Below are 14,555 nucleotides of genomic sequence, written 5' to 3' on the forward strand. Positions count from 1 at the left end.
AGTACGTTTGGGTTGTTAACTTCAGAATCGTTGACTGGTATATCAATAGTTAACTTTAAGTTCAATACGTCTTCATAATATCACTTTGGTTCAGAATGAAATGATGTCCAGAGTCTTTCTCTATCCATAGTACAAATTCTCTTTGTCTTGAATCCAGAGTCTTTCTCTATCCATAGTCCATAGTCTCTTTGTCCAGAGTTTAGAGTCTGTTTTTCTCAACTTTGATCATCGTTTGGCTTGTTTAGAGTTTTCTCTATTCAGGATTTGGCTTGATCAGAGTTTGCTCTATTTAGGATCTGGATTCTTTAGATTATGCTTTACTTAGCTTCTAGCTTGTTGAAAGTCTTCTTGATTCAACTTTAGGATTTGATCAGATTATGCATACTCAATAAACTATTAGAGTACAAAATTATTCTTTATACATTGCTATCATCGAAACTTAAGGATAGTATATGTAGAGTCAAACTTGTTCCAACATACTTCACGACAATTATGAAAGTGATGAGGTCATCTAGAGCGACCATCTATAATAAATATACAATGAAGATTTTGGAGGTTAAGCACTCGTACAAGCTTTGGATTTATATGTTTACATGTAATCAAATTGTATTTGAATAAGGTTCTTATTCAGTGATAAATTTTCTATTGGGGTTTACTATTGTAATATCTTTTTTCTATCTTATTTTATATTTGGATTTGATATGCTTAAAATTTATTTGATTAGAAGTTTTGTAGTGTTTGGGGGTGTGAATAGAAAATTCAGGTTGGGTTTTATGCATGTATTTCTTCCTCTATTAAATTACTCAAACACATAGCTTCTCTTGGAAGGGTTTGGAATTGAATTCTTCCTTCTTAATGAGAAAGTGACATCCCGTTCTCTATCTATCTCCTCTCTTTTTTCTTTCTTTTAAAAAAAACTAGTAAAGGACCCGTGCGTTCGCACGGGTCGCGCAAGTGCAATAATTTATTTTAAAAAATTAAAATATAATATATTTTTTTGTTTATATATATATATATATATATATATATATATATATATATTATATATATATATAATATATATATATATATATATATATATATATATATATATATATATATATATATATATATATATATATAGTTGGATCAATGTACACAAATTTATTGCATAAGAGTTTTTTTTAATGTAATGGATGTTAAATGATCAATAAATGGGTTCAAAAAATTTCCACAAATAACTTTTTCCAGTTTGGGACATAATAAAGTAAAACATTATTAATTTATAGTAATATAATTTGCTTAATTTTTTTGTATACTATATTAAGGAAATAATCAAAAAATATAATACAAAAATATTTTTACAATTTATTGGTATATTGATATATAATAAACATTCCATTGTTAATGTTATGAATAAACATTCCATTTATCATTGAGATTTTCGACATAAGAAATAAAAATATATTTATTTAGTAATGGATGAAATTTTCCAATCTGTTACTAATTTGAGGTATAAAAGCGCAAATATTAACCTTCATAATAAATGATTATTTAACCAAAATACATAAACCATGTAAAAGAAATACCAGAACCTCATTTGTTTTAAAATATAGTAATGAATACTATCAAATGTTGAAATTAATTGCAATTGATACAGTAAGGTCACTACGCCAAAAACTGGAATAGACAGCGCACCTTAGAGGGCGCTTTATTACAAAAGCGCTCTCTAAAGTGAAGCGAAAAAATAAGGAGCAATAGACAGCGCACTTTAGAGGGCACTTTTGTAATAAAGCGCCCTCTAAGGTGAAGCGAAAAAATAAGGAGGAGATAGAGGAACAACAATACATGGCGCTTTTTAGAAAGCGTCCTCTAAGGTTACCCTTAGAGGGCGCTTTTAATAAAGCGCTGTTATAAGTCCATGTGCATTTCCAGTTTATAAAGCGCTTCTGGAAAGCCTTAGAGAGCGCTTCCATAAGCGCCCTCTTAGGCCCCCTTTAGAGGGCGCTTTTTTTCCACAAGCGCCCTCTAAGGTCCCCTTTAGTAAACATTAAAATTATAACATACTGCGCGTTTTGTTATTTCACTCTCTGTTATTTTCGTTCTTTTTCACGTTAGGGTTCTAAGGCATTCTCCTTCCACCTCTGTTAGATCTACGACGTTTCCTCCTTCTACCAATCAAAGGTACACGATGCATACATTATTACTTGCACTATTGCTTTGTTTTAGCTTTGCCCCATTTCAGTTTTATGTTATTGTTGTCTATGCTACGTTTGTTTCGACCTGTAAAGTTTCAATATTCATAGTCATTTAAATAGTTTGGGTTTATTAGGCAATTGACGGTTGGTTTTTAGTGACCATGATAGCGCATGCAATGGGACTACATTACCCAGTAGTTAGGGTTATACGACCTATGAACATCTGATTTTGTGTCAACACCAGTATCATTAGAAACCTAGGTCCGAATGTGTTTGAATTCTTCATTAACAGCCAACCAGTACATAGCGTAGCCAGTAACTTAAGAAGTTTAGGTATGGATGTTATTTGATAGAGTAAATGGAGACATGAATGCCCTGCACAGAGTATCTTTTGAAATTGTTTTTTGTTTATTCTAATTAGTAATGGATAATACATGGATGTCTTCCAATCGATTGTCGAGAGAGTACGAGAATGGGGTATCAGAATTCGTTAAGTTTGCCGTTGCGCACGCCGAAGACCCCAGTAGAATGATATGTCCTTGCTTGGGTTGTTGTTATGGGAAACGGGTTGACGCAGTTCAGTTGACATCGCATCTAATGAGGCATGGAATTGATCGATGTTATACATGTTGGAATTTGCATGGTGAGAAAAGTAACGAGAATGTTGAACCGGGGGATAATACGACCTATGCCTCAAACTATAGTGGCGCAGATACATACGATTGTGATCGAGTTGAAGAGATTGCAGAAGCACTTGAAGGAGATCTTAAGGATTGTCCCGAAATGTTTGAGAGGTTGGTAAGTGATGCAGAGAAACCTTTGTATGATGGTTGCACTAAATTCACGAGATTGTCTGCGGTATTAAAGTTGTACAACTTAAAGGCGGGCAATGGATGGTCGGATAAAAGTTTCACAGAGTTATTAGCCCTTTTGAAAGATATGCTTCCTGGGGATAATGTTCTTCCCAATCGAACATATGAGACCAAAAAGATGTTGTGCTCTATTGGCATGAGCTATGATAAGATACATGCATGTCCAAACGATTGCGTTTTGTTTCGAAATGAGTATGCATCGTTAAATGAGTGTCCTAAATGCGGTGTCTCGCGATATAAGAACAAGTTGTCTCCAGCAAAAGTCTTGTGGTATTTTCCTGTTATTCCGAGATTTAGACGCATGTTTCGTAGTGAAACCGATTCAAGACACTTGACCTGGCATGCAGATGAAAGAATTATAGATGGAAAGTATCGACATCCGGCAGATTCACCACAGTGGTTGAAAATTGATAATGATTATCCTGAATTTGGAGAAGAATCAAGAAACCTTCGCTTGGCATTATCTACTGATGGAATGAACCCACACGGTATCCAGAGTATCTCACACAGTACATGGCCTGTGATTATTATGATTTATAACCTACCTCCATGGCTATGTATGAAGCGTAAGTACATGATGTTGTCTATGTTGATTTCTGGACCTAAACAACCAAGGAATGACATAGACGTGTACTTGAAGCCCTTAATCGAAGATTTAAAGATTTTGTGGGAGACCGGTGTGGAGGTTTATGATGGATATAGGAAAGAAAGTTTCAACTTGAGGGCGATGTTGTTTGGCACAATTAATGATTTTCCAGCATACGGAAATCTATCAGGGTATAGCATAAAAGGTCAATGTGCGTGTCCTATTTGTGAAGATAAAACAGATTGGAAGCGCTTGGAGTTTGGTCAGAAGAATGTCTTTCTCGGTCATCAGAGATTCTTAAATTCAAATCATCACTACCGTGGATGGAGAAAGGCGTTCAATGGAGAGACAGAACAAGGCAGAGCTCCACCTATATTGACGGGTGATCAAATTTTTGAAAAGGTGAAAGATTTGGATACTCAGTTTGGCAAGCCTTTTGCCCACACACTTGTCAAAAGTGGGTGGAAGAAGAGGTCAGTTTTTTTTGAATTGCCGTATTGGAAGTCCTTGTATGTGAGACATTTTCTTGATGTTATGCATATTGAAAAAATGTATTTGAAAGTGTTATTGGCACGTTACTCAATATACAAGGAAAGTCTAAGGATGGCCTTAAGGCAAGAAAGGACTTGATAGCGATGGGAATAAGAACTGAATTAGGACCCTTGAAGAAAGGAAAACGAACATATCTACCGCCTGCTGCTTATACTCTATCTAGAAAGGAGAAAAAAACATTGTGTAAGTTTCTAAGTGAAGTTAAAGTTCCAGAAGGGTACTCTTCAGATATTAGAAGACTTGTGTCTATGAAAGACCTCAAGTTAAAGAGTTTAAAGACCCATGATTGCCATGTTATAATGGAACATTTTCTCCCAATAGGTATACGTTCTATTCTTCCAGAAAAAGTAAGAAGCTCTATAACTAAGTTGTGTTCTTTCTTCAAGTCAATTTGCAGTAAGGTGATCAATCCTGGGATCTTACCAATGTTGCAAAAAGAAATCGTTATTACTTTGTGTGAGCTTGAAATGTTTTTTCCTCCATCATTTTTTGACATAATGGTACATCTAGTTGTTCATCTTGTGAAAGAGACACAATTGTGTGGACCAGCTTATATGAGATGGATGTACCCTGTTGAACGTTATATGAAAATATTAAAAGGGTACGTGAAGAACCGAAGTCGACCAGAAGGTTGTATGGTTGAAAGATACATTGTTGAAGAAGCGATTGAGTTTTGTACTGAATATTTGTGTAATGTTTAGTCAATCGGACTCCCCAAGTCTCAGCTTGTCGAAAAGAAAGAAGGAAAAAATCTAATTGGAAATAAAATCGTGGCAGTATCAAGGGTCGAACGGGATCAAGTGCATTTGTATGTTCTGCACAATGAGAATGAGGTTGAGCCGTATGTTGAAATTCACAAGGATGTTCTCCGAGGTTTAAATCCCAATAGAAATGAAAATTGGATAGTACGAGAGCACAATCGATGTTTTATACCTTGGTTTAAGGATCATATTTATTCAAAGTATTATTCAGATCCCACTTCAATAACAGAAAGGTTGAGATGCTTAGCATATGGTCCAAGTTTCCATGTTTTTTCTTATAGCGCATACGCGATTAATGGATACACATTTTATACCAAAGAACAAGATGATAAAAGTACTATGCAGAATAGTGGTGTCACCGTGGTAGCTGAAGCAATGCACATATCAAGTGTGAAGGACTTAAACCCCAAATTTGCAAATCTGTCGTATTTTGGTGTTATCGAGCGCATTTGGGTGTTTGATTATGAGAAGTTTCAGATTCCTATATTTGGTTGCAAGTGGGTTGAAAATAATAACGGCATTCGAATGGATAAGTCAGGATTTTTGCAAGTGGATCTTAATAGGGTGGGATACAAAGATGAGTCTTTTATTCTAGCATCTCAAGCTAGACAAGTGTTCTATGTCAATGATCCGAAAAGTACGAAATGGTCTATAGTTCTTTTTTCCAACAAAGTAATTGATGAAAACACTGGAGATCAAGGTGATATTGATGTTGAGATTGAATCGTTTACCAGAAATGATCAAGATGAGAATATTATATCAAATGATTCATATATTAGAAATGATCATAATGAGGGTATTTGGATCAATCCAACCGTCCGTGTTGTTAAGAGACATGTAAAACATATTCCAACCAAGAAAAGAAAGAGAACTTAGTGAAAAAGGTACAGGTCAAATGATTTTAATTGTTTTCTTTATTACAGGTAAAATGACTTTTATGATTTTAATTGTTTTTACATTTGTCATCTGATTTTAATTGTTTTCTTTATTACAGGTAAAATGGCTATCATGAAGTCAATCATTCGTGCAAGGGGCAAGGGATACTTGAAAGTATCAATTGATATTTGTTTAGATGGAGATGTTCCATTGTCGTCAAGCCTCATTCGCGTAGATGATGATGCTGGATATTTGAAAGTATCCCTCTACGACAATGGAACATGTCCATCTAAACAAATATCAATTCTATCTTCAAAAGATAAGGGACCAAAAATATAAGGGGATTACGCAGTAAATCGAGTCAGTTGCATAAAAAAAAAAGGTATAAACACAATTATATGATATTTATGCATAGAAAATGTTAATTCTTGATCTTATACATCACCTAACTAATTTTATGATATTTTAGGTTCATGCTATTGATATTGAACAAAAGAGGTTGTTGCTAAGAAGACTGCTGCTAGCAACAAAAAACATACATCTCAGAGATGCTTTTGCTACTTAGTTTTATTTCTTTTTAAGTTATGAATTGGTTGTATATTTAGAATCTTTAGAAGTTAAACGATTATATATCAGTGGATTGTTGTATATGTATGGATTGTTGTATATAAGGCTTGTTGAATGCAATGTGTGAAAAAGGGCTTCAAATTATACAGTTTTGGGTGTACTGCTTCAATACAGGTTGTCTAAAATAAATAAAAAAATAGCGCTTTTTAAAAAAAAAAATTTAAATAACCACCCACTTTAGAGGGCGCTTCCCAAAATAAGCGCCCTCTAAACCCTTTAAATTTCCACTTTAGAGGGCGCTTTCCAGTAAAAGCGCCCTCTAAACCCTTAAAAGTTTCCACTTTAGAGGGCGCTTTCCAGTAAAAGCGCCCTCTAAACCCTTAAATGTTTCCACTTTAGAGGGCGCTTTCCAGTAAAAGCGCCCTCTAAACCCTTAAATGTTTCCACTTTAGAGGGCGCTTTCTTTAAAAAGCACCCTCTAAAGTGGCCCTTAAAGGGCTTAAAGAGCCACTTTAGACAGCGCTTTCACCAGGAAAAAAAGCGCTGCCTTTACCTATGCCAGCGCCAGATTAGAGGGCGCTTTAAAGCGCTGTTATAGGCCAAAAAAAGCGCCCTCTTTTCCCTTATTTGGCGTAGTGGGTTTAATGCAACAAAAGATATTGAAACAAAAGGTTCACAATTTTAGTTAAAATTGTGAGAAATAAGTCCAGCAACAAAAATGATTTAACTTCGTACAATTCTTTGGTCCTTAAAAAATTGGGTTTATACAAAACTTGCCCGCAACCTTTTAGGAAGTGATGATTCATTACCCTGTAAAAAACAATTACATCCATATAAACAAAATGTTAAAACATAATGTATATTTTATACAACTCATTCAATAAAATTCTAATAATAAACAACGACATTTGTTGATATAATATAACTAATGAAAAACTCACGTTCTATAAGTTTTCAAAAACTTCTTTGAACACGACGTTTGTTGTAGAATTCAATGGATGGTTATCCTTGTCATGGATTAATATCTTAAGCCCTTTTTTGCTTTTGACCCTTGATATTGCAACATATAGTTGACCATGACTAAATACACTTCTAGGCAAATACAATCCAACATAATCCAATGACTGACCTTGAAATTTGTTAATTGTCATAGCATAACATATAGTTATGGGAAATTGCCTTCTAGTCATTTTGAATGGCCACGGAGATTGTGTTGGAGTCATATCCATTCTTGGAATATAGATAACCCCTCCATTATAACTGCGGGGGCCTTTGACATGTGTGAGCATCAATCTAAGATAGTACAATTCCCCAGTTGTTGGAGGAACCCATATAAGCCTACCAATTGTGTAACCTTTTTGACGGGGTTTCCATTCTCTTTTTTTCTTAACATAAACAAATTTTGAAACAAATTTGCTGTAAGTTAAATTTTGTGCTTCAGGATACTTGCAATTTGCTTTGAACCATGATGTAAACATCGATTCAGTTACACTTGGTTTTTCCAGAACTGTATTGATACGATCAAAATCAGTGTAATATACCGAATTTTGACCTTCACAATGAAAGTACAGTCTCTCAACAGCTGGTTTTCTACCATGGATTGGAAAGGAGAATATCCTCCAAGATGCTTCACTCGGAGAAACGTACCTACAAATAATATAATGAAAGGCAATGGATTTAACATTAATAGAATGATTATTGTAGACAGAATATATAAATTTTATTATAACACATATAGTCAAAACAGTGTACATATAAAATTTTCTACACCATGCATGTAAAGAAAAATTGCACACTTTTAGTTGAAATAGATAAATTGCATGACATCATATTTCAAGTGATATATTAGAAACGTACCTACAATCAATCTACTGTTTGATCTCATCAATATTCTGCGGCTGGTTGGAAGTTCCATCATCATTCGGTACAATGGCAGCGGTGATTCTGTCGTAACCTTTGTTGATGTACTTGAATAAGTACTTAATCGATGTACTTTGATTGCATCATTCCATGTTTATGTGAGATTGGTACTTTGTCAACAACTTTGCATTGTATGGAACAACATTCCGGTTATCGACTTGAATTCCATTCTTAAGAACTGTATGTCCATTGTGCCTTCTTCTATATACCGGAAACCCATCTTGATCAACAATTGTTTCGGGCTGAAACTATTTTGGAAAATATTTAGAACATTTTCCATCTTTCATGCACGGTGAAGATCGTTTTGCAAATCCACACGGGCCATGAATCATGTGAGTTTTAACCAAATTATACAACTCTTCATTGGTATCTTGGTCAGGTATTTCAGCTGAAATAATGCGATCAATATCACTTGGAGTTGGATATTTGTTAGATGGATGGAGGAAAATTAAGATGTGAGCATGTGGTAATCCTCTCTTTTGAAACTCAATTGTATACATATCTATAAAAATAAATATATAAAATATATACAATAGTCAGCACACGAATGATAAATTTGAAAATAACAATACGACTAATTGAATATGGAATAAGTTACTCACATGCAAGAACTTTCCCCAATAGACTTTTCTTTGTGAGATCAGACAAAAGCTCATCAAATTTCATTTTAAAGACTCTTGAAATGATGTCAGGACGATCTGATGCTTTTAGATGAACAGAACCAAGCAAACACTGAATTTCAGGCCAGTTGGGGTTACATGTGAATGTAATGAAAAGATCTGGAAATCCGACATAGCTGCATATTGCCATTCCGTCAAAGTATAGTTGATCCATATATCTACAACTACCAACGTATGAAGAAGGTAGCAAAACCCTCTTACATGTGTTTGACCCGTGCGTTTCTCCCTTTGAATTATATTCATTCAAATTGTGATACTTGCCAACCCTCAGTTTTGACTGATTCTTTCAAAGCCACCTAAGTCTTTCTGATTCCATCATTGTAAAACCATCTACCAAAAATTGTTGATAAAGTCTCCTTGATTGCAACAATGTTTGTGCTTCATTAGATCTTGATTGAATTCTAAAGGCCAACCACTCTCTTATTGTAAGTCGATTTCGCTTTGTTGCTTCTTCCCAAGGAATATCTTTATTGTTCTGTTCTGACTGTGTTATGTCTGTGAAGTGGCGAATATTTGTCCCTTTATCACGGTGCCTCACATTAGGTCTATATCCATCCTCACCATATGGAAATAATAATGGGTACTGATATCCTAAATAACTGGTATGATACTCATCTATCCTTTGAAGTTCCCCACATTGTTTTTGCACTATAATGTCTCTTTTTTCTGTAGTGTCGACATCTCCAACAAATAAAGCAGCTACTTCGGATACAGTTGGTTGATTATATATCCTTCCATCATTTCTTCGTTCAGATATTAAACGAAGTTTTAAATCAGAAACACCTTCTTCACAAAGTCTGTCCCTTGCCATGCGAAATGATTGTGCATGAACATTATGTTCATATAACATTTCAGATAGTTTTCTCACAATATTAACATCAACTCCACTTTTTGACCTATAATGAAAAGAGTTGAAACAGTTTATTGCAAGTTTCTTAAATAAATAAATTTAAAGTTTGGAAAATAATAGATATCTAACCTGAATCCATGCATTCTGTTTTCAATTTCATTCTCAGTGTCATAAATATATAGTTGTGCAAATCGTGGATTTTGACCTGGCATCGGTAACATGCTTCCTATTCGGTGACATGATTGACCTTGGATACGAAAATTGGGAGGGCATCTACCGTTGTTAAATCGATTGTCCACTTTCGCACCGGGAGATGTAAATGCAAACATAACGTTGTACATTCGAATTTGTTGTTGGAAATTTTTTGATTCACATGATTCGTTGTCAAACAACAGATGTTGTAGAACTTTAGGAGCGGTTTTAACAAAGGTAACTGAACTTTTCCTGATCCACAACACATGGAAAATTTAGGATTGGACGCATGACGACATTTGTTTTTCCTTTCCGAATACCACATATTTGCACCACAATATTGACATTCAATGACAGGATCCCCTATATCATAATACCCTCCTGATCATCAATAGTATTTAATTCATATGTTAAATGAGTTGTATTTCATAATAATAAAATATTATTTATAGTAAATCATTTTAAATACCTGATGTAATTTCAAAAGTTTCCATAGCATCTGTTCCATTAGACATTTCATCTTCATCAAAACTTGAATTTGTTGCTGAACTGTAACCTTTTGACATAACATTTATTGTGTTAAGAATATTGTAATATTCTATGACATATCATAAACAAATTAACTCAAATGAAAAATAATTAAGAATATACCGTCAGATTCATCATTCATATTATCGTCTCCACTATCAGATGCAAAAAGCTCATTGAGTTGCAATTCTGGTATTGGATCTTGGTTTGATGTTGTTGCAGCAAATGTATTGTCAAACCTCTTAGATAAGTTAACTCCTAATTTGGTAATGTTTCTGCTTGATATCCTTTTTGATCTGATATTATTATTGGTACTTGGCTTAGTCTTTAAGGACGAATGAAGTTGACGACTTACTTCAACGTTGGCTATACCACGACCGTCATTTAGTATGTTTGGCGAAAGTTCTGATAGTGGTATCCTCAAAGCTGTTGAGTCATTGCCGCGTCTTTTATCAAATGTACCATTTTCTTTTAGAGCAGTTTTCAACCTCTTAGATTTCTTGTCATCAATAACACTCTTTCTATAAATTCAGGCTTTTGCAGCATTCTTCCTCCTCAAAATAGTTTTAAAATGTAATTCTTCATCTACCATTTTGAATATTTTCTATTATAGTACTCACTCAGGCTCTATAATTCAAAATGATCATACTTGATCATACATCTGAAAAAATTACACATATATAACAAATATTATATATCTTCATCATTATAAATAAAACAAAAGATATATAATTTTATAGTGAATAAAAATATCAAATGTTCACCTGATAAAAAACATAACTTACATTGCCATGGCTTTATTTGAATAAAGTTTTCTTACAGCTTTTGCTCATTCAACATGATAAGTTCATTTCTTGAATTTGGAACACTACTTGAAATGCTAATATATAATATATAAGGTACATGTTAAGAATGGATCATTTCCATTATATATATAAGGTACATGTTAAGAATGTTAAGAATGGATCATTTCCAACAACGAATCATGAGATAGAGGAAAAATAATGGGTTAGAACCAAAATTCGGGGATGAAAATAGTGTAAATAAAGAAGGAAAAAGAATTGAATAAAATTGATTTGGTTATTTGAGATGGATTTTGGAGTAAAATAGAGAATGCACAATATTTATGAAAATGGATTTTCTGGATTTGTTTAAGAAGATATAGAGAATGCATAGTATTTATGAAAATAGTTTTTTTTTGGATAAATCAATAATGATTTGTTTGTTTCCTGTTATTCAAACAGAGCATAACTGTGAAGGGAAGAAAGTCGAGAAACTAAATTGAGTTGACTCAAAGCACCCATGAGAATAGAATGAGACCTTAAATCAAATAGAAATATTGTAATGTTACATAAATTATATTTGTAAAAAATATATATCTTCTAAAAAAGGAAGGTATTCATGTACAAACAAAATAATTGGAATTGAAAAGGAAGAAATTCCTATAATCTTAATCAGTAGAAACTAAAAGCAACACGTTAATCAAAATCCATTCGCAAATATATATATATAATATATATATATATATATATATATATATATATATATATATATATATAATATATATATATACATATATATATATATATATATATATATATATCATTTAATTTTCAACTTTGTAAAAAAGATGAGATTGATAGACAAAAAAAATAAAAAATCTTACCTTTTCTCCTTTGCAACTCTGACACACAAATGCGCTGATGGATGAACAAATCAACTGAAATTGAAATTGAAACGAAAGGATTGTAATCAACCTAAAATGATTTGTAAAGCTATATACTAACTTGTTTATCTTATCGTCAATGTAAGTTTGACGCCTCTATAAATTTACAAGAAAAGGGACATTGGAACGATAAATGATCGTAAAAGATGTGCTAGTAAAGATTAGAAAATTCATATACCTGATGGATTTCTTTGAACTAAAGATGCCGCGACATGAGGACATTCCTGTAACTCTTGAGGAAATTCTTATTAAAAGGGAGAGGAATGATCGACCTAGAATATGGCATATATACTCTTAAGGTGTATGATGTGATAGTCAAGTTAAATATGCTAAAAAGTATGTAGCACAATTGAGACAAATAACACTATTTAGAATAGAATTGTGTTGTTTTCAAATTAAAAGTTCCATATTTAGATTTTTGTATTTAAAATAGAATTGTGTTGTTTTTTAAATTAAAAGTCTCATATTTAGATTTTTGTGTTTAAATAAGAATATGTGTTGTTTTTAAATTAAAAGTCTCATATTTAGATTTTTGTGTTTAAATTAGAATATGTGTTGTTTTTAAATTAAAAGTTCCATATTTAGATTTTTGTGTTTAAATTAGAATATGTGTTGTTTTTAAATTAAAAGTTCCATATTTAGATTTTTGTATTTAAAATAGAATTGTGTTGTTTTTAAATTAAATCACTATACTTAGTTTCTTTGTACCTAAGTTAGAATTATGTTGTTTTTTAGATTAAGTCATTATACTTAAGTTAGAAGTGTATTGTTTTTAAAAAGTTAAAAATGATTAGCATGAATAAATATTGAGTTAAGTTTTGAAAGCTTAAAAGGTTGTATACATAATTATTAATGGCCATGAGACTTCAAATCCAACAAATTGCAAATAGCCCAAATACACTTTAATAATTCAATTCTTTTCAAATCCAACAAATTACAATGGCCATTAGACTTTTAATTCAATAAGTTACATAAGTCCAAATACACATTTTGTCCTTAAAAAAAATTAAACTAAATAATTACATTTTAACTAAGTGGAAGTTTGCTGCAAATGGAAACGGGTTCCTTGACTTGGGCGCGCCTCCAACTTACTGTCTTACAACACTTTTCTTTTCCATTCCATCAAAGTCTCTTCAAACCTATGACCTGCAAAGAGAAGAAAATAGCTTATTTTAAAAGCACTTTTCAAACGAACTTAGAGAACTGAAAAACAACAAAAAAATTACTCAGATTAAAACTTTATCCATAAGGTTAACCTAAACATCCAAAAAGCATTTTTGACATTAGCTTAAAACAGAGTAAATTAACAGAGATGAGATCCTACATAATCTGGGATGGGAAAATCGAAAAAGGGGAAAGTTTTTAAGACTTAACAACTTCTTCATAAACAGATAGAAAAAAGTTAATAGGGGACGAATACTTGCAAGAAAAACAGCAAACACAGCAATAACAGAGCAAAATATATTTTTCTAAAAAAAACCCTAATCAAGAACAACACGGCAAGACCTTGTTTCTCAGAACAACATAAACACAACACAGAGATTTTTCGCAAAACCTTAAAGAACAGCAAACGACAACAGCAAGAACAAGATAGCATTTTTTCTAAAAGGACTCAAAAGAAGCAGAAGAGATCGAGATTCACGTACCCGTTTGTTCCTCCCCAAGATACCTCGATCTGGTAAAACCCCTTGCTACTATTGCTGATTTTAAGTTGCTTTGATACAACTAAATGCATGCATAATTCTTCTTTTTTCTTCCCGCAACCTTGCAGCTCTGTAAATCTATAGTTTGATTTCGTGTTCGATATTTGGTTTTCGGATTCATAGGATGCATGACCGTAGAATATAGATCTGTTGTTGGGATGTTAAAGGGGGTTTTTGTGTTGATTAGAGGTGAGCTTTTTAAGTGATGTTGGGGGAAAATAAAAGGAAGTATTTGTTTCGTTTGGGGAGAGAGAGGTGAACACAGGCATGAATGTAATGGCCATGAATCCGTGAGAATGAGAGAGAGAGGAGGTTTGGAACTTGGTTTTGATTTTTGAATATTTGTGCATTTACTCTGATTAGGAGTAGGTTAGTGGTCATTGATGGTGGCCACCCTCACTCTGTCCAAAACCGATTCAAGTTCCCATGTTTCACTTAATCAACTTCCTTTTTCACGTGACCATTGGAATTGGAAAAGATGCCTCTTCGTTCTCCACGATTTCCCCTAAGTGGGAAGGATTTGGTTAAAATCCAACTTAGGGTTTCAGTTGGACTGGGGCGGTGT

The 14,555-nt window shown here is 33.1% G+C and overlaps 1 long non-coding RNA gene and 1 pseudogene across 1 annotated transcript; both read right to left on the reverse strand.

Annotated features, from left to right (window-relative positions):
• LOC127095424 (uncharacterized) overlaps positions 1-11,354 on the reverse strand; it is a 41,088-nt pseudogene extending 29,734 nt beyond the window's left edge.
• A 1,820-nt stretch (positions 11,355-13,174) lies between these two features.
• On the reverse strand, positions 13,175-14,333 carry LOC127091807 (uncharacterized). Its single transcript, XR_007792010.1, has 2 exons — positions 13,934-14,333; positions 13,175-13,433 (listed from the first exon to the last, which is right to left on the reverse strand). It is a non-coding gene; the product is annotated as an uncharacterized LOC127091807 (long non-coding RNA).
• Positions 14,334-14,555: the final 222 nt, after the last annotated feature.

This window comes from Lathyrus oleraceus, chromosome 6 (assembly GCF_024323335.1).
Source record: "Lathyrus oleraceus cultivar Zhongwan6 chromosome 6, CAAS_Psat_ZW6_1.0, whole genome shotgun sequence".
Classification (NCBI taxonomy): Eukaryota; Viridiplantae; Streptophyta; class Magnoliopsida; order Fabales; family Fabaceae; genus Lathyrus; species Lathyrus oleraceus.